Source organism: Natrix helvetica (assembly GCF_964273705.1).
Source record: "Natrix helvetica genome assembly, chromosome: 3".
Taxonomy (NCBI): Eukaryota; Metazoa; Chordata; class Lepidosauria; order Squamata; family Natricidae; genus Natrix; species Natrix helvetica.
The window spans coordinates 65,569,321-65,588,330 of record NC_138549.1 but is presented as its reverse complement, the minus strand read 5'-3'; the positions used below and the strand labels follow the sequence as shown (position 1 = coordinate 65,588,330).

Below are 19,010 nucleotides of genomic sequence, written 5' to 3'. Positions count from 1 at the left end.
CCTTGGTTAACTACAGTAACTGGGACTGGTTTTCCCATTACTGAGCTATGCTTGTAATGTGTATAAAGCATGCAGTTGTAAATCACCCCAAGAAGGTGGCACAAAAGGTCCCAGCTGGTACACTATGGGCATGTAGGTGGTGGGGGCAGCTAGCATCAGCAGGTAATGGGCAGCCAAATGGTGAAATATTGGGGAAAGATAGGCAGAGGATGGGATTCAACAAAAGGCACTCTTTTATTTTACCGTGGCTTGGGACTGGGAGGTACCAAGCTAGGATTTACTTGAATTGGGATGGGTTCTTACCTAATGGCCAGTAAGACTTGGTTAGTGACAGCAATGGGGACTGCTGAGATTACCATCACTAAGTGATGGGGAATAAGAATCTGTTAATACAGCCTTAAAATAAAATAGAATTAGTTCATCTGGTAGTGTTTCCTATCTGGTTAATCTGGGAGGGCTGATGTCAGCATTGCAAGTCTGAAAGTACAAACTTCCTGCAGCTACTTTTAATTATTTGATCCACTAAGTCAGGTTACCTTCTTAGTTTCTTTCTCTGGGGGCTCCTACCTCTTTTGTTTGTTTCATGGGCAGCCTTTCTTCCCCTTGTTTGTCAACGTCATCACACATTCCATTACATCTTGTATGTGAACAGTGGTCCTGAGAGGGATTTAAGAGAAGCTCTGGCTGCACTGGTGCAAAAGAAGACCTTGGGTGGGACACAAATGGAGGGTCTGGGTGGGGTGTGAGAGAAATGTGATGGCAGCAGGCAGGGCTAGGTGGTAAAGGCAGCTGGCGGCATCAGATGCGGCCAAAAGGTGGTTGCAAATAGAGGTGGGCCCAAATGTTGTTCATGTGACTGTGGGGGCATTGCATTCAGTGACATCATAACTTTGAATGGTCAATGAACATATGAAAATTAAGTGAGAATTACTCAAAAGGTTTTATTCTTTACAATCAGCATAAAGCACATTCTTGTGATTTACATATCAAAGTATTAATTCAACATGTTTTTTTTGTAAATAATTACAGAAAAAAAATAAAAAAGGCTGCTTTGTATCTAACTGGTACAGAAGCCATCTATTTCCAAATTATGAATTTATGCTGAAGCAAGATTATTTCAAAATTGTATTAAAGGACCAATCACTCTTAAATGTAAAACTCACTAATATAACTCAAGGTTCATAATTCAAAAATAAGGTAACACTGTGTATCTAAAATGAAATTAAGTGTTCTATGACCTTTGGAATGCATTTGAATATTATGGCCTTGAAAACCAAACTTGAAATTAATTAATCCTTTTAAAATGAGGTCAACACAACAACAAAAAGGGTAATCTAGATAAGGTTTAACGGCATTCATGGGCAATTGGATTTAGCTCTTCTGGCTGTGTAGGGAATAATCCCTCCTTTAACTCCACCCTGCTTGCCTCTGTCCTACAAATTGGGACTGGAATCTTGGTCACCGATGAAGCAATTGTTAAGAACAAATCCCCACATGACTTCTTCACTCAACAACTGCAATCCTAACACTCTTGATTTTAGACATTAAGTGATCTCACACATTGTTAACTGAAGAGAGTCCACAGAAGGATATTTCAGGGAAGGTGGGGGAGACTCTGGTAGGCTCCACTCAGGAGCTGAAAATCCTCCATGCCAAAATACCAGCAGGAATTTTGGCATGGAGGAGCAATTCAGATTCTGAGCAGAGAGACATTTGCACGTGGCATGTTCTGGGCCTCTCCTAATCCCCTGAGGCACCCTGCACTTCTACTTGAAAGAGCTACTTGTTAAAGTGGAATTCCTCTGACGAGATGCAGAAATAGAGTTCAAATCTTCAAGATTTCAGCTGTTTTTGCACCCTGCCAAAGAAGTTCATCTACCCTCCATGTGCAAAAAGACTCTTTCAGTGGAATGCAGAAACAGTGCTCAAATCTTCAGTATTTGAGCCAGTGGTGAAATTCAAAAAAATTCCCTACCAGTTCTGTGGATGTGGCTTTGGGGTGGGTGGATGGGTCCTGTGACTGAGTGGATATGGCCAACTCAATGTCACTCACGGCTATGCTCCATCACATGACCTCTCACCACCGAGCCCACAGAACCCAGTAGGAAAAAAAAATGAATTTCTATTCTGCCTATTTTTTGCCCAGGCCTGGCCTAATCTGTCAAAGGCCTCCTGCTCTCCCTTCGCCACACAACACGCCCTTACCTTCCTCCCACGGCTGGCTGCCAGGGAAGGCAAGCCAGGGCTGAGCCGTCACCGCTGGGCTCCCCGCCAGCCCACATCTTGCCCCCCTTGTCACGAATGCCTGCAGCCACAGCCTCTTTTTTTCGGTGTATCTGGAGGCACTTCTTGTGCTGAAAGATACGCTAGCTGCAGGCTCCTTGCAGCGAAAATTACCGGAGTTGCTCTACTTCTTGAATACGCTGCTGCTGCCACCCTGTTCCATGCACCAGCCACACATGCGCACACTGTTGGCTGGTGCACTGCTCCGCTTGGCCTTGCCTGGGCAACAGCCGGAAGGGCTGGGTAGCGACAGCCGGAAGGGGCAAGCGAGCGGCTGGGTGGGTGTGGGCGGGGCCAACCTGAGATGATATTTACCGGTTCGGCGAACCAATTCAAATTGTCCCTATTGGTTCACCCGAACTGGTCAGAACCCGTTGAATTTCACCCGTGATTTGAGCCCCATTTCAGTACCCACTAAAGGAATTCAGATCCCCTTAGCAGGTAGCTCTTTCAATCAGCTACCAGATATGAGGGAGACTCCTTAAACCAGTGATTCCCAAACTTTTTCAGTCCACCGCCCCCTTGGTGCTACAAACTGATCCTCAGTGCCCCCCACCCAGTGGTGGAATTCAATTTTTTTTACGACTGGTTCTGTGGGCGTGGCTTGATGGGCATGGCTGGGGGAGTCATGTGACTGGGTGGTTTGCATGAAGGAATAAAGATAGTAACAGTAAAATTCAAACATTTTTTTTGTATTGTAATTTTGTATAATTCTGTAACAATTAATTGCACATTTATTCAAAATCCAATTTAAAAACCTTTGTAGTTAGTTAATTCAACAAAATTGTTGAACATGATCCAGTGATACCAGGTTTTCAAAGTCTGATAATCATTTATCAAGAACCTTAGTAACTAGTAACTTAGTAAACTTAGCAAAATTTAGTAACTACTTCACTGTTCAGTAAATTCTTAATGTGATGGATGGGCTTGATGAAGTGATACCAGTTTCCCAATGTCTGGTTTTAAGTCACTTAGCAGGAGTCTTAAATCACCACATTCAGTAATCTGGAGTCATTTTCTTTGCTTGGAGACCACACTGAAGCCATGTTCCACCAAATATGATGTTGGAAATGCAACAAGGAGCTTCTTAACCACTGTCCATAGTGCAGGATAGAGATCAGAAATTTCTTTCTGTAACTAAAACTCTTGGTACAATTTCTTGAACTTTGGCTTCAGCTCAATGTCACCAACATTTGCTTGAATTATTTGATGAGATTGACATATATATCACTAATGCAGTTTCCTATCTCTTCCATTGACATAATTAACACCTTATGTATTGAATACAAGTATATCAAGTATAGGTTAAACATGAATTGAAAAACATCTAATTCAAATGTATAAGCTGTAAATTTATTATATAATCACAGGCAAACATTGCACTTATGCCTAAGTCCTCTACCCACGCACATTATAAGATAGATAAAACTATCTTAGCTGGCTGTTGTAAATATTACTCTGCTAATTCAACAAGAAATACTACTGCATGAATTCTTAATGCAGAACACAACTAAAAGTGATTTTAGCAATTTTCTTTCCAAGTTAATTCAAAATGTATATCCAAATGTTCCTCTTATTTTTTCCCCAAGCACTAGGGAGGATTATATTCAAAACCAGACACTTTTGCTGTGTGTGTGTGTGTGTGTGTTTGCTTGCTTCTGGTCTCCAGAGTCAGAAGGGCCGGTTGGGACCCCCAGAGGTCATGTAGTCCCACCCCAGACAGCACCTCCCCGCCCCACATTCCCCAGCCCCACCTCCTCTGGGAAGGCTCCGGTGGGGGGGTGGGGAATGCAGAGCCCCTGCAGAGAGCCCCTGCTGCTCTCCCTCACCCATCACTTACTCCCTCCCTCTCTTCGCAGGCCGAGCGGCCGCAGCGTTACTTGGATGGTGATCATGGATGTGCTGTCGCCCTGGGGAGGGGAGGTCTGGCCGCCAGCAAAGGGCTTCTGCATAGGCACCCCATGCAGGCAAAATAGCGAGCGAGCGAAGGAGGATCAGGCAGGGCACTGAGGCCCCTTCTCCTCCCACTTTGTCTTGATGAGGTCGCTGCAACTTCCGGGCGCGGACGGACGGAGGTAGCCAGAGGAAGCCCGGGCAGGCGAGCGGGCGAGCAATGGAGGATCAGGCAGCTCGCTCGCTCGCTCGCCTGCCCCCCCGGGCTTCCTTCAGGCTACCTCCATCCGTCCGCGCCCGCAGCTGCAGCGACCTCATCAAGACAAAGTGGGAGCGAAGGGAGGCGAAATGGCCTCCCTTTGATCACTTGCTCCCCCCGCCTGTCTGCACTATGCTAGCCCTGCTCTCACTGATTGGCTGGCTCACCAATCGTCCCGCCCACCTCTAAGAGCCCTATCTATAGAAAGCCAAGCAGAAAAAAAGTTAACTGGGTTTAGATAGGGCTCTTAGAGGCAGTCGGGGCGATTGGTGAGCCAGCCAATCAGTGAGTGGACAGGGATAGCATAGTGCAGATGGGCGGGGGGAGCGAGCGATCGAGCAGCTTCTGGATGGGCGGGGGTGAGTGAGCGAACTTGTTCTGAATAGCTCGCTAGAGGAGGCCACCTCCAGCAATCCTTTGCCGCCCCCCTGGCCTCTTACCGCCCCCCTGCCGCCCCCCTGGCCTCTTACTGCCCCCCTAAGCCATCTCACCGCCCCTCAGGGGGCAGGGGCGCCCACTTTGGGAACCACTGCCTTAAACCTTCGCTGCTGGCTTCCCCATTGACTTTCTTGGAAAGCCAGCAGCAAAGATTGCAAATAGCAATCACATGGTTGCAGGGCATTTGGCAACTGGTCATAAGCCCGAACAGGTTGCCAGACAAATAGATCGCAATCACATGACAGCAGGAGTGGTAGTACAACATTTTATAACAACCAAACAAATGATCGTTGAGTCCTGCAGGTAGTTCTTGACTTACAACAGTTCATTCAGTGACTGTTCAAAGTTACATCGGCACTGAAAAATGTGACTTATGGCCATTTTTCAGTTACAACTTTTGCAGCATTCCCATGATCATGTGATCAAAATTCAGATGATTGGCCACTGGTTCATATTTATGACCATTGCTGTGTCCTAATGCCATGTGGTCACCTGCCTAAGAAAAGACAAAAGGAAGATAACACAGCAAGATGGGTGGCAAACCAATTTAATGAATAAAAAATAAAAAATAAAATAATGGGAATAAATACAGTGAAAGACTCTGCTGCTCTTATGGACATGGTTATTCCAGGGTCTACAAACTTTCCTTCTATTTACTCCAAGAGTGCATTAAGGGTAGGATATAAAGGAACAAAAGCATGCAGTAAGAAAAAAAAATAGAAAAAGAATGCAGAGCAGAGTTTGGTAATTCATTGCAATTATTTTACTTGCAGTGGTCATAGAAAATGACTTTTCTTTCTGTCTAGCAAGGCAACATTTTGGACCAGTGTTTTCTGTTCTCCCCTCATTTTACAGACTGCATTCTCTAGATCACAAAATCAGGTGAAAGGAGAGAGGGGAGTTTAGAATTAGCAAGTTTAGAATAAGCATTCAGCAATTGTTTGAACTGCCCAGCTGCCTTTCCATAAGGATACAATGAGGGATTCCTATATAAATGGACTATGTAACAGCACATGAAGGATTGGTTCAATTAAACCCTCGCAAGGAAAGTTTCCCTTAGCAATAGGGATCTTTATTAAATTTCCAATACAATAATGCAGAGGGCAAACTATTGAATCTGGCCCTAAAAAATAGCCTTAACTTTGAAGGAGAAATCAATAAATTGATGTAATTTGCTGATATCTGGGAAGATTAAACCATGTTGAGAGATTTAGGAATAAAATCTGATTCTGATGATCAATGTCAGGATCTGTTTTTAATGGCTTCCTTAGCCCGAGAGAATTCAAGAACTAAAAGAAAGGCCACAAGAAGAACGTTTTTTAAATTTTATTTATATGTATTTATATCCCACCTTTATTATTTTTTATAAATAACTCAAGATAACAAACATACCTAATAACTCTTTCCTCCTTCTAGTTTTCCCAGAACAACTCTGTAAAATGAGTTGGACTGAGAGAGGGTAACTGGCCCCAAATCATCCATCTGGCTTTCATTGCTAAGGCGGGATTAGAACTCATGAGTTCCTGCCTTCTAGCTTGGTTCCTTAATCACTAGATCAAACTGGCCCTCCATTAAGATTATTTGGGACCACAAACATTGAAATTTATCTGACAAAATGGGTAAAATTTATCCTAATAGAAAATAGTGGAATTCTTACCCATTGGTCAAATTCTTAACTTGAACTTCTTTTGGCTAAACTCAAGCCATAAAATCATATTGGATACAATTCTTGGGCATATACAGTGCTCTGATAAATTTACTTTGCATCACTTCCATTGTCCTATAGGTAGGGACCTAACCAGGAATCATAAAGTAGCTGAGATGGAGATTTAGCTGTGAATACTTTGAAAATTGCAGGGATATATTCTCCATCTTTAACATGAAAAGAAAAAAAACTATTTGAGCTTTTACCAAAGAATCACTTCCTGACAGTGGTGGGTTTCAAAAATTTTTAGAACCTATTCTGTAGGTATGGCCTGTTTTGTGGGAGTGGCTCAGCGGTCATGTGACCAGGTAGGCGTGGCCAACTTGGAAAATGTGGTGAAACTCACTTAACAATGTTTTTGCTTAGCAACCAAAATTTTGTACTCAATTGTGGTCATACGTTCTCTTTCTCTTTCTTTTTCTTTCTTTCTTTCTTTCTTTCTTTCTTTCTTCTTTCTTTTTTTCTTTCTTTCTCTCTCCTTCCTTCCTTTTGTCTCTCTCCCTTTATCTATCTATCTTTCTTTCATCTCTCTCTTCCACTTTCTTGTTTTTCTCTTTCTCTTCCTCTTTTTCTCTTTCTCTCTCTCTCTCTCTCTCTCTCTGTCTATCTGTCTGTCTCTCACTCTCTGTCTCTTTGTCTCTATCTCCCACCCTGCCTCTGTCTCTCTCTCTGTCATTCTCTCTCTGTGTCTGTGTGTGTGTCTGTCTCTCTCTCTGTATCTCCTCCCTCCGTGTGTGTGTCTGTCTGTTTCTCACTCTGTGTGTGTGTGTGTGTCTCTCTGTCTGTCTCTGTCTCTCTCCCTCTCTCTTTCTGTCTGTAAGCCGCTTTCGTGCCTGTCATCCTGGATCAGGCTGAGCTGCCTATCCTTCTTCAACACCTCCCGGGGGTGCACGTCCATCGTAAAATCGATCGGGTTGTCCAAAGTAGCGGGGCTCAGCATGACCTTGGCTGAGTGCATGCAAACGCTCAAGTCCGCTGCTCGCCACTCAACTAGTTGCAAAGTTCTCTCCGGAGATTCTGGCGGGCGGAGGCAGCACTCGCCTACGGAGCTTTGGCGAAGGGGATTTTTTCTGCGGGATGGCGCCTGGGCGGCTGGGAATTTCCCAGCCAAAGTAGAAGGTGAGGCTTTCAAACTAGTCTGGTCCTGCTTGAAAAGGCTGCTTTGGCGGAGCAAAGGGTGTCCTGGCTGAGGAATTCCCTCCTTCAGTCAGTCTCTGGAATTTTTTTTTTTTACAGAAGGGAAAGTTTTTTTGACTGTACAGCTCAACGTGATTAAGGCTGTTCTAATACTCCATAGAGCCTTTGCGCTTCTTGCCCATAAGCACACACTGCTCTCTTCTCTCTGATAGCCGCCTGGCTAAAAAGGAGGAGCCAGCTCTGCTGGTCCGGAGCCCATCCGGGAAGATGAGGAACGCAAGGGGGATCCCTCCCCCCGTGGATGGGCTCCAGACCAGTGGAGCCTCTTCCTCCTTTTTAACCAGGGGATCTTTTTTAACCAGGGGATCTTTTTAACCAGGGGATCTTTTTAACCAGGTGATCTTTGGCTGCTGCACAAGTCCACTGGCACACACTGCCCTCTTTTCTCTGATAGTCACCTGGTTAAAAAGGAGGAGGCTCCCTGGTCAGGAGTCCATCCAGGAAGACGAGGAACGCAAGGGGATCCATCCCCCCGCAGATGGGCTCCAGACCAGCGGAGCCTCCTCCTCCTTTTTAACCAGGTGATCTTTTTAACCAGGCAATCTTTTTAACTGGGTGATCTTTTTAGCCCGGTGATCTTCAGCTGCTGCACAAGCCCATGGGCACGCACTGCCCTCTTCTCTTTGATAGCCGCCTGGTTAAAAAGGAGGAGGCGGCTCCACTGGTCCAGAGCCCATCCGGGAAGATGAGGAACGCGAGAGGGATCCCTCCACCCGCAGATGAGTTCCAGACTTGGTTTAGCCTCCCTGGATGTCACAGCAGCCCCAAGCACGCCGATCTTGGTGTTTTTCGCATTGGAGTGTGCTGCAAGAGGGAGTGAGTGAAGACCTTTTCCAGCCAGCGCAAAGGACTTCCCCGGACTTGCTTTGTTGACCATGGGGCGACGGGCTAGCACCTCCACCACCAGAAATCTGTAAAAGGTCTTCACTCCCTCCCTCTTGCAGCACGCTGCGATGCGAAAAACACCAAGATCGGTGTGCTTGGGGCTGCTGCTGCGATGTCCAGGGAGACTAAACCAAGCCATGCGCCTCTCCCAGCCACTTTTGCGGCTTCCCGGAGCACCAAGAACCTTCACGCTCTTTTCCGCGCTCTCCTCTGCTCCTTGCAACTGCAATAGACATCCAGAAGCGGTAGGGGCTATTGGGTTGGAAACCAAGCCCTATTAGCCCCAAAAGCCGCTACGCCAGCAAAGAGTTTACTTACCTCCTCGGCAGGCAGCAATAGAGAGCCAAGGGCTCTCTATAGGGCTCTTAGAGGAGTGGTGCGGATGGGCGGAGGGAGCGAGCGGATGAGCAGTGACCGGATGGGCGAGGCCTGGGGGTGAGTGAGCGAGAGGGCGTTCCACCAGTGGAACTGGTTCTACACAGCATGCTAGATTTGTGGAACCACTTCTAGCAAACTGGTTAGAACCGGCAGGAACCCACCCCTGCTTCCTGACCTCATTACATCTAGATGATAAAAAATGGATAGGCCCATATTAAAACCATGTTCGTTAGATCACTAAGCTTTAGATAAAACCATTAAGCAAAGTATCTGTTCTTGTCTCATTCATTTTTGGGGTATAACAGCGGAATGTAATTAATTCGTAACACATAAATTCAGGGACTAAATATAGAAGGTTCACAAAACATCAATGTTTTGATACTGCACATCAAGTTGTTCCCTTCATTCTACTTCACTTTAAATATCCTGCTTTGTACTTTAGTTTTATAATGTTTTAACATTATTAGTTTTATAATGTTTAACATGCATTCCCTTCATTCTACTTCACTTTAAATATCCTGCTTTGTACTTTAGTTTTATAATGTTTTAACATAACAATCTATTTTTTATTCTAAGTTGTGAGAAAAATATGACTATATTCACTTAGTGAAAGGAGAATGACTTGGCTCAAAAAACGCATCTCAAATGCATTTTGAAAAAGGTTGAGCTAAATAATCTTGCTGTATTGGAGGCATCAAACTTTGGAGAAAAAAAGCATGTACTTAAGTATTCCTAAAACGAAGATGTAAAAGTTTGCTTTTGGCATTCATATAAACTGTGACAGGGAAAAAATGTACTGCAAATATTAAGCCTGATCAATATGGCAATGATACTTTAAATTTAAGTTATGTGTAGAAGGACTGGACCCCTAAAGGCTTCAAAAAGTACATTAATCCACTGTTAATTCTTCTTTTCATATTTACATCTAATACATAAAGAAGAAAATCTATTAAGCCCTTTTCAGTTAAGATTCTTCTTTACGTTATTTTTATCTCACCAGAAATGTTGATCAGTTCTTTGAATTTAACTACTTAAATGCAAAAAGAATACTGCTTTCCAAAGGCTTTTGGGTATTTTTTAAAGGATTTCACTTAGAGCTTCTATGTATAGGATATTGGGCAATTTGTACAAGTTCAGTTGAGTTTTTGTTTTATGCTATAATTTTATCTCACTTATTTTGCAATTACAAGTTTTTATTAAAATGTTTTGCACTCATGCTTTGAAATGTCATTTAGTTATTAATTTTGAAGATATCAACTGTGCTTTCAAGAGTAGGAAACAAGTTTCAGTATTAAATAAAAACACTAAATCTAGTGTGAAGTAATGTAGAGCTAATTTTGAGAATGCAGAAGAATGAGTGGGACTTTGTGAAAAGTATCCTGAGAAGAGTGTGAGAATAAACTAATATAACCCTGTGGATTGGCAATATGGAAAATCATTGTATTCTGAGGATTATAGAGACATATTTTGCTTTCTCCTTCATAGTAAGAAAATTCTAGAAGTTTAGACCTCATTCTCAGCTAACCTGTTTTCTTTTCTCTCTTGCTTGCTGAATAAGGAGAAAGTGGGAGCGGGAATGTTCACAGCTGCAAAGCTTTCCTTATCTGGAAAGTTCTCAGATTTTTGTTCCCATCCCAGATTAGTCAAGGTCAGATCCTGCAGCCTTATGATCACAGAAGGAGCGCCTTCTGGAGTTTTTCTAATATAAACCCTGAAATTGTCTTTCAACTTCTGCACAGGCTCAAGTGTTCATTGCTATGTACCCAGGGCCTTTGGAATGTCAAAAAAAGATTCCGAGCAGCTGAAGGGAGATCATCCTGCCTGAAGTGTTAGGCTTTTATATTTCTGATAATATCTACCTGCTAAAGTTATTAATAAAGTTTAAAATCTCCTTACTTTTGTTCATTATCTCTGGATCCTCAAAGAACGAATTGTCTGGCCACTGCCTAACACTTGGCAAAACACCCTACTTAGATTTTGGTTAGATTCTGTTACCTCTGCTGTATCTCTGTCTTGATCTTGCTTACCTCAAATAGCTAACACCTTCTAGTAAATGCTATACCCTTTATATACTCATTCTTCAGGTAAATAGTATCCAACTTTCATCAACATTTAATGGCAGTATTCAATGGAAACAGTCTATTTCATAATGTAACCTCTCTCACACTTACATGGTGATTTGCAACCAGCAAATTCAAGTAACAAGTTGAAGCGTATGCACCCAGAGCTACATTTTAAAAAGTATTGTTAGACAACAATTACTATTAAAATACATTAATGGAAAGGAGATCATATCAGCAATAATATGCACTGCTGTACAGGTGGCCCTTACCTAACAACTTATTCAGGGACTGTTCTAACTAATGACAGCATTGAATGAGTAATACTTGTGACCATTCTGCAAAGGTTCCAGCTATTGCAGCACACTTGCAGTCACATAATTGTGATCTGGCACTCGGGCAACTGATAGTTGCAGTATCCTGCAATCACTGATTGAGATTTGTGACCTTCCCTGCCGTTTTCCCAAAACAAAGTTAATGGGGAAATTGGCAGGAAGTCAGAAGTCCCAGTAATGTAAGGTCCTCACTTAATGACCAATGGTAATTTGCTTAACAATGGTAAACTGCTATTGAAACTGCTGTGGTTAAGCAGTATGGACACATATAATCACATTTTACACCTGTATTGCTTAGCTACAGAAATTCTGATCCGTATTACCATGTTATGCGAGGGCGAAAACAATTTAGATATGCTCAATATATAAATCTATTTCATGGAAGTTTTTTTTAACAAAAAAACTAGATTTGGGCTCTTTTCTATTTGAAGCTTATAATGTCTAATAGTAGAATTGAGATAAAATGGGAAACCCCTGTTTCACTTCATATACATATACATACACATCACTCATTCTGGCTATAGATTAGCAAGATTAAACAATACATTGTAATTTATTATTTTATTTCCTTCCCTCCCCTTCCTTTTTCTTCTGTCTTTCTGTCTTTCTGTCTTTCTTTCTTTCTTTCTTTCTTTCTTTCTTTCTTTCTTTCTTTCTTTCTTTCTTTCTTTCTTTCCTCTTTCCTTTCTTTCTTTGTCACCATTTCTTACTAAAGACCTGCCTTTTTAAATAAACAATATTATCTCCATGAAATCTGAGGAAATAAACCTCTCTGAGAAGATGAAGGTCTAATAAAACTAAGGTTACAGAGGAATAGACATTTGGAAATTATACTGACTGGGCCAATGTGATAACTAAGATAGAACCAGAGGAAAAGAAAGCTATTTAAGAAGAAAAAAACTAGACCATTAGAGTTCTATTAGATTTCAAGCAAGCCTAAGCACTAAGATCTATTGCATCTTACTTTCAACTAGCAATGAATGTAGTGACTTATCAAAATTCATGATTTGCTTGTTATACTAAGGATTGAAAGTTATAAACTTTGATAAAAATGTTATGTTTCAAAATAGATCACCATTTTTGCAATGAGTATCACGTGCATCATGTTAATATTGAAGGCTTAATACAATATTCTTTCCAAGTCTATGAAATGATGGCATTATAAAGCACATTATTTTGTCATCTGCTCCTATCATAAGCGTTTTATGAAATCAGTAAGCAGAGGAAGCAATGGAGAAATCAAAAGAAGCACAAAACAACGTAAACTTGTTTATTACATAAGTTGTCATAATATTGCCACAGAATAGGAAAAATCAATAAAATCTGAATGCTTAGTAATCCTGACAGACAGTCTCAGGAGATATATATTAAGAACTAGTTCGGGCTTGTGAAAATAATAAATTTGCTGAATCAAAACCAGGACCAATTAAACATTTCAGAAATACTAATGATTATCATAACAAATTTGATATATCAAAATGATTATCTAATTTTGAATTTCATTATCTTTACCTCTAACCAGTATTAAAAGTGGATAATAAAGAATATTTTTCCATTTTACAGTAACCTAAAGCAGCAAATCAATTATTTTAGCCTGCCTTGATATATGACTAAAAGCCAGCTAGATAGCTATCCTACTCTTTAGGTTTATTTTGCCACACTTATATACTGGCTAACCAAACTCTAGTGTCTAGACAATGTATAACAATACAAATCTATTCATATTGTGAGAAGTTCCTTGTTAAAATATTAATACTACTGGTATATCAAAAACAGGGCTCAAAATAAAATGGTTAAGCAATGAAGAACAACCTTGGACTTACATAATAATTAGACTGCTCAAAAAATTTGATGGAAAAGCTATGCTTTTACTCTTTCTAAATATTATTAATAAATGGGCCATCATATCACAATAAGAAGCTTGTTCCTGATAACCTGACCTGTGATGATCTTATTCTAGGCTCCCATCGCCACTGACTTAAGGTGAAAGCAGCAAAATTGTAAACTACGGTATTTAAACAGGATTGCCAGATTCCATTTCCTGAGCTCAAATCCTGTAAGATTTTATATCAATCTCAATTCTTTGAATTATACTCAGAAGCATACAGACAACTATTGCTATGGCCATAAGGTAAATTCATATATTTTTTTAAATAAAACTGGTTAGGTACAACCAGACTCTATTTTTTTTACCACTAGACTAATTTAGTTCTTCTTACATAATTCAATATACTTTATTTTAAATAAGATTACAAAACAAAACAAAACAATCACTTCCCAAGTTACCTAGGACCTTAAAGATCAAAGACTGCAAATAAGAAAATGCTACAGAAATGCTAATATAAAGCTAGTGAGAAAATTTTTCTATTCGGTCATGGTTTGTACATAGCATTACATTTCAAAAAGATTCTGAGCAATTTACAGTATAATCAATAAGATCAATGAAAGTGGTACAGAACACTAAAAACCATTTTTTCTCTATGAGAAAAAGATGCCTATAAATGCCTATAGAAAAAATGTTACAAAAACAAGAAAAAATACTGCACATGTATTTAAAGTAAAATATAGCTTCTATGAATGTAACCAAAGAATGCAAGAAATAATTAAACTTCAAAGAGGCAGAAGAAATGTGATTTTGATGAAAAGTAAAAAAAAAAAGGTAATGAGTTACTAAGTAAGGAGCCTACAATAGAATGGAACAGATGTGATGAAAAGATCTGGAATGAAAGTGAATGGATGGAATGCTGAAAGAAATTTCAGAGCTTTCTATTTTATCAATTATCTGTTTAATACTAGTTTCAAAGAAAAAAATGAAAAGACCTAAATGCTGTGAAAATGTTTGTTAAATTATCAAAGACCAAAGAACAGCAAAACTGCAATATAAACCAGGAAAAATTAACACATTAGGAAAATAGAATTGACAAACAATAAACACTAGTAACATTATATATAGTAAAAATGTTAAAAATGAAACAGTGACAAATGTAGATAGTAAAACTGGAGATATGCTAATATGTGAACAGGATTTGCTTGGTGATTGTTTAATATGTGCATGAAGACTGCATGCAATTCTTTTTGAAATCTGAAAAATGTTACTTTTCTCCTACACTAAGGGAAAGTTAGTAAAAATGAAAGTAAAAAAAAAAACTATAGGGAAATTAAAATGTGCCTGAAAAATATTAGGCAGAAATTTGAAAGAGAATAGAAAATAATGAGCAAAAATTGAGAACACAATTAGTATGTTATATCCAAGATAGGTTGCTTTCCAAACAAGTACTTTATAATTTTGATAATCCCTTTTTGCTGACTCGTTTGGGTTGAATTTACAAAAAAATACAATTACAATGTCTAGAAAAGTCAGGTGTTAGTTATCCAATAAGTACAACTGTTCAAGGAAGGAATACAAATTAAAGAAAAAAACTGAATTCTAGTGAAGGGGAGCTCACCATTATTTTGCATTAATATAAATGTGAAATTCTTGGTGCTCTCCAAGTTTGGTTGTTTGCTTGTAGATGTTTTCATTATCTACTGGTAACATCATCTATGTAAGCAAAGAATCAAGCTTAGAGAGTATAAAGAACTTTATAGGCCAATCATGGAATGGAATGTATATAAAATGCGTAATAAATTGCTTCTTTAAGGATGAGTATTCTTTCTCTTTGGTGATAAAATGCTGATATTTTATTGAAAGAGTATTTTGTGGACAAATAGCATTACATCCATTCAGGGCAACTGATATCAAGTATCAATAAAGGAGAATATTTGTATCTCAGGGTTGAAATAGGGATCCTTGGTGCTCTGACCTCTAACATCAAATATGTCATAACTTTCCTTCCCAAATCCTATTGCACAGTGGTGGGTTTCAATTAGTAGTTTCAACTACTGGATCGTTCATGCATGCGCTCGTGCGCCACTTCTGCGCATGCACAGAAGCGTCTGAGCTGTGGGCAGAGCCTCTTGCCTCCGCTACTACTGGTTCACCCGATCTGCGGTGAACCAGGAGAAATCCACCTCTGCTATTGCAGGAGATGACCAGGCTGAGTCTGAGGGACTCAGTCCCTGCGCTCCTGCCAGAAATCTAAGCCTACCTACCTTGAATGCTTTTTTTAATCTTCTGCTTTTAATCTTCGGCCCTTGACCATTAGTTGGTCAGATTTTTGTAGAGAGTTTAAGCTTGCAATAAATCTTTGTACTCATTTGAACTGCCTGAATTTCCTGATTTCCCTGGCATTTGACACCTACCTGATTTATTCACCAAATTGCAGAAATTAACAGAATCACTTCACCCCCTTTAAGGAAAACTCTGGCAAATTACAACAGATTAATTCTTCTTCAGGTTCCTTTCTGCACACTAAAATAAAACAAGATCAGGGGAAGGTTTAAATTTTTCTATTGTTTTGTTTCTCATCTTTATTATTTTTCTAAATAATTCAGACAACAAACATACCTAATACTCTTTGCTTCTATTTTCCCTACAACAACCCTCTATACAAATTACTATATACAATGCCCTGGAATTATACCCGCATTTTTCGGAGTATAAAATGCACTGGAGTATAAGACGCACTAAGGTTTTGAAGAGCAAATTTAAAAAAAAGTAGGTAGGTAGATGGATAGAGAGGGAGATAGAGAAATACAGTAGGTAGGTAGGGAGAGAGAGAGTGGGTAGGTAGGTAGGTAGGTACATAGAGGGAGAGAGAGGGAGAGAGAGTAGGTAGGTAGGTAGGGATAGAGCGTGAGTGTGTAGGTAGGTAGGTAGATGAGATAGAGAGAGAGAAATACAGTAGGAAGGTAGGGAAAGAGAGAGAGAGAGTAGGTGGGTAGGTAGATGTTTCCAGGTGTATTTATCCATGTGCTGGAGAAGGAAATCGCTGACAATCTGCAGCACCTAAGACTTTGTTTCTGCTGGCACAGCATTTGATCAATGTAATTCTCATCAATCAGTTAAAGAGCTTTCCAAAAGGGGAAAAAAAGGTTTTTGCATTCTGCAAACCTCCCCAAAACGGCCTGTTTTTCGTGAAAACAGGCCTGTTTTTTTTTTAAAAAGGCATGAATAGCCTTGGAGGGGCTTGCAGAGTGCTCCTGGGGGAGGGGCAAAAACGAGCAAAAAGCAGGCCATTTTTTGCTAATTTCTGCCCTCCCCAGCCCCCAGGAGCTCTCTAAAAGCCTTCATAAGGCTATGCACGGCCATTTTGGTGAAGGGGCAGGGCTTCGGGAGGCAAAAAATGCTGTACTCGATGTATAAGACGCACCCACAGTTTCAGCCCCTTTTTTGAGGAAAAAAGGTGCGTCTTATCCTCCGAAAAATAGGGTAGTAAAAAGCAACTCAAAAATAACACTAAAGGAATCTAGGCACACTAAACATTCTCTTGTTTCATATAACTCTTTGGGATCATCAAGTTTGTTAAAAAAGATAAATCACAATTCCTAGTAATATTATGGCCTATGCACTGCCTTCTTCCATAATGTTTTTTGACTTCCCAATCTTGCCACAATATTCTCTGGAAGTCTGCCTCTTGCATCTGCTAGGGTATCAATGAATTACAACTGACTATAAAACATCAGCAACTACCAACATTTACAATACACTATGTCTTTGGAGTGGGAGAACATTTGGCTCTCATTTAAAAGGCAAAAGAAGCACTTAGAAATACTGGCAGTTTCCATGACCTTAGACTTTGGTTAAAATATTTTTAAAAAAAACATAAAACTAACCATGATTTGATCTAAACATTTTAATAACATTAACTACTAGGTAGCACAATAAATACTTTACAATTCTGGTATGAATAAACACAATAGTTACTCTATAATTGGGTTCTCATAGCATACTAGGCCAAGTTAAGTCTCTAGCTATACTCAGACTGCTACACCACTGTGTTTCCCCAAAAGCCTTCCTCTAAATATGTACCTCTCCTCTGCCTACTGCTTCACTTTTCCCTTGGTTTTCAGAGTATTTTCCTTCAGGAATCCTAATTTCCCCTCCCATCTGCAGCTCTATTTTTTTCATTGCCTACCTAGTACTTTGATGTTTCTTGCGGAATTTTCCACTCTTGTATCTTTTGTGTATTTCTTCCCTTTTCCTGACTTTCCATATTTTTTATTCTCGGATTTTTCAGTTGGTTCCTACTTTTTCATTATATCCAAAATGATATTTTCTCTCCTTCCTATCCATTCTGGATTTCTTCTCACTATAGATTCAAATTGCTTTACCTCTCCCCATTTTCTTGTTTTAAACCATTCCACATATTTTCTCCTATTACAAGAGTTATCCTTGTCCCCCTTTTCCCAATCTTTTTTCTGTTGTCTCTTTTCTCAGCATTGAGGAACTCTTGCTTCCTCAATGTATAATCTCAATCTCAGGTCACCATCTACTGGAGGCCAAACAAACTACAGTATTTTATTTTTTTACTTTGCAAAAGGGTTGAAGATGGAGAGAGGTCTAAGAGGATGTGTGGAAAACAAAACAATTATATACAGCACATTAAAAAAATGATAAAAGTCTCTTCTCACTTTGGAAGCGCAACTCTCAATAAGTCATGAAGCATTTAATGTGCTATTTGAACCAAGACAAATTGCATACTCTAAGTAGGACAAATTGGGGTTAGTTTGTTCTGTTTATTGCATTAAGGCAACAAGGGTGGCTTGTTTATGGAACAAGAAGTTGTGTATATTTATGAAATTAGAATATCTCAATAATACCCAATGAAGATTAAATACACAATAGTCTGTGGGACAAAACCAACCTCTGATTGGAAGATTGGAGATTGGAAGTAAAATTAGAAGCTTCCCTTCTCTGGACATAATAGATGAGGTTTCTAGCCCTAATAGAAATTTTGGCTCATAATATGATGAGGAGGGTGGAAAATAAAAACATCAGCAGAACCGCCTGAAATATCAGGTGATGTAAGACCCATACTAATTAAAAGGTTGCAAGTTATCTCAAGCTTACAAAACCAAGATCCTATGTTAACCCTTCAAGACATGTACTATGTAAAGGATTGTGAATTAATATATTTACATTTTTACATGTAAATAGCAGACTACTCCACTTCTGTGGCAACATCTAATGGGGCAGTTCTAGTAGTAGCAGTAAAGAGGGAGAAAAACAAGCCGGTGAAGTATGTGGACAGGCTGTGTCCGAGAAAATCACGAAGCAGAAATTGTGCTTTAAACACAACACACGTCCCAAACAGTCACAGGTGCAAGAGACAGAAATAGGTGTGTCACACAGGAGAGAGCATACATTAGGAATGCACTGTATCGCTGGTAACCTTAAGTGAAAATATATCAGAGAAGCGTCTGGCTTTTTTTAAACACTATCAGCATAAAGAAAGGCTTGTTGCATGCCTCAGGATAAAATCGAGGCTTTCCGTTGCGGTCTGGACCCGAGGTCTCATCTTCTACAACTCAACAGAGTTCACGTCAAGCTTGAAAACTCAACGGCCCTAAAAGCGTTTCTGAAGATTAAACCCCCCCCCGCTCCACGGTATGAAAGCTGGCACTCCTTGGTCTGGAAGGCGTCAAACGGAGGAGCCGCGTCTGGGCTGCCGGGAACGGCGTCGGGGGCGGCTGAG

General features: G+C 40.2%; 1 protein-coding gene across 4 annotated transcripts in view; it reads right to left on the bottom strand.

Annotated features, from left to right (window-relative positions):
- Positions 1 to 19,010, bottom strand: part of RALGPS2 (Ral GEF with PH domain and SH3 binding motif 2) — an 86,889-nt gene that overhangs the window by 65,420 nt on the left and 2,459 nt on the right. The window contains exon 2 of one of the 4 annotated variants that reach the window (XM_081947686.1): positions 15,676 to 15,784. The exons of 2 other annotated variants lie outside the window; for them this stretch is intronic. The gene's annotated coding sequence lies outside the window, so the exon portion shown is untranslated. Of the gene's footprint in view, positions 1 to 14,879; positions 14,948 to 15,675; positions 15,785 to 19,010 lie in introns of those variants that run through there. One more of the 4 variants, XM_081947688.1, reaches the window with a different exon arrangement.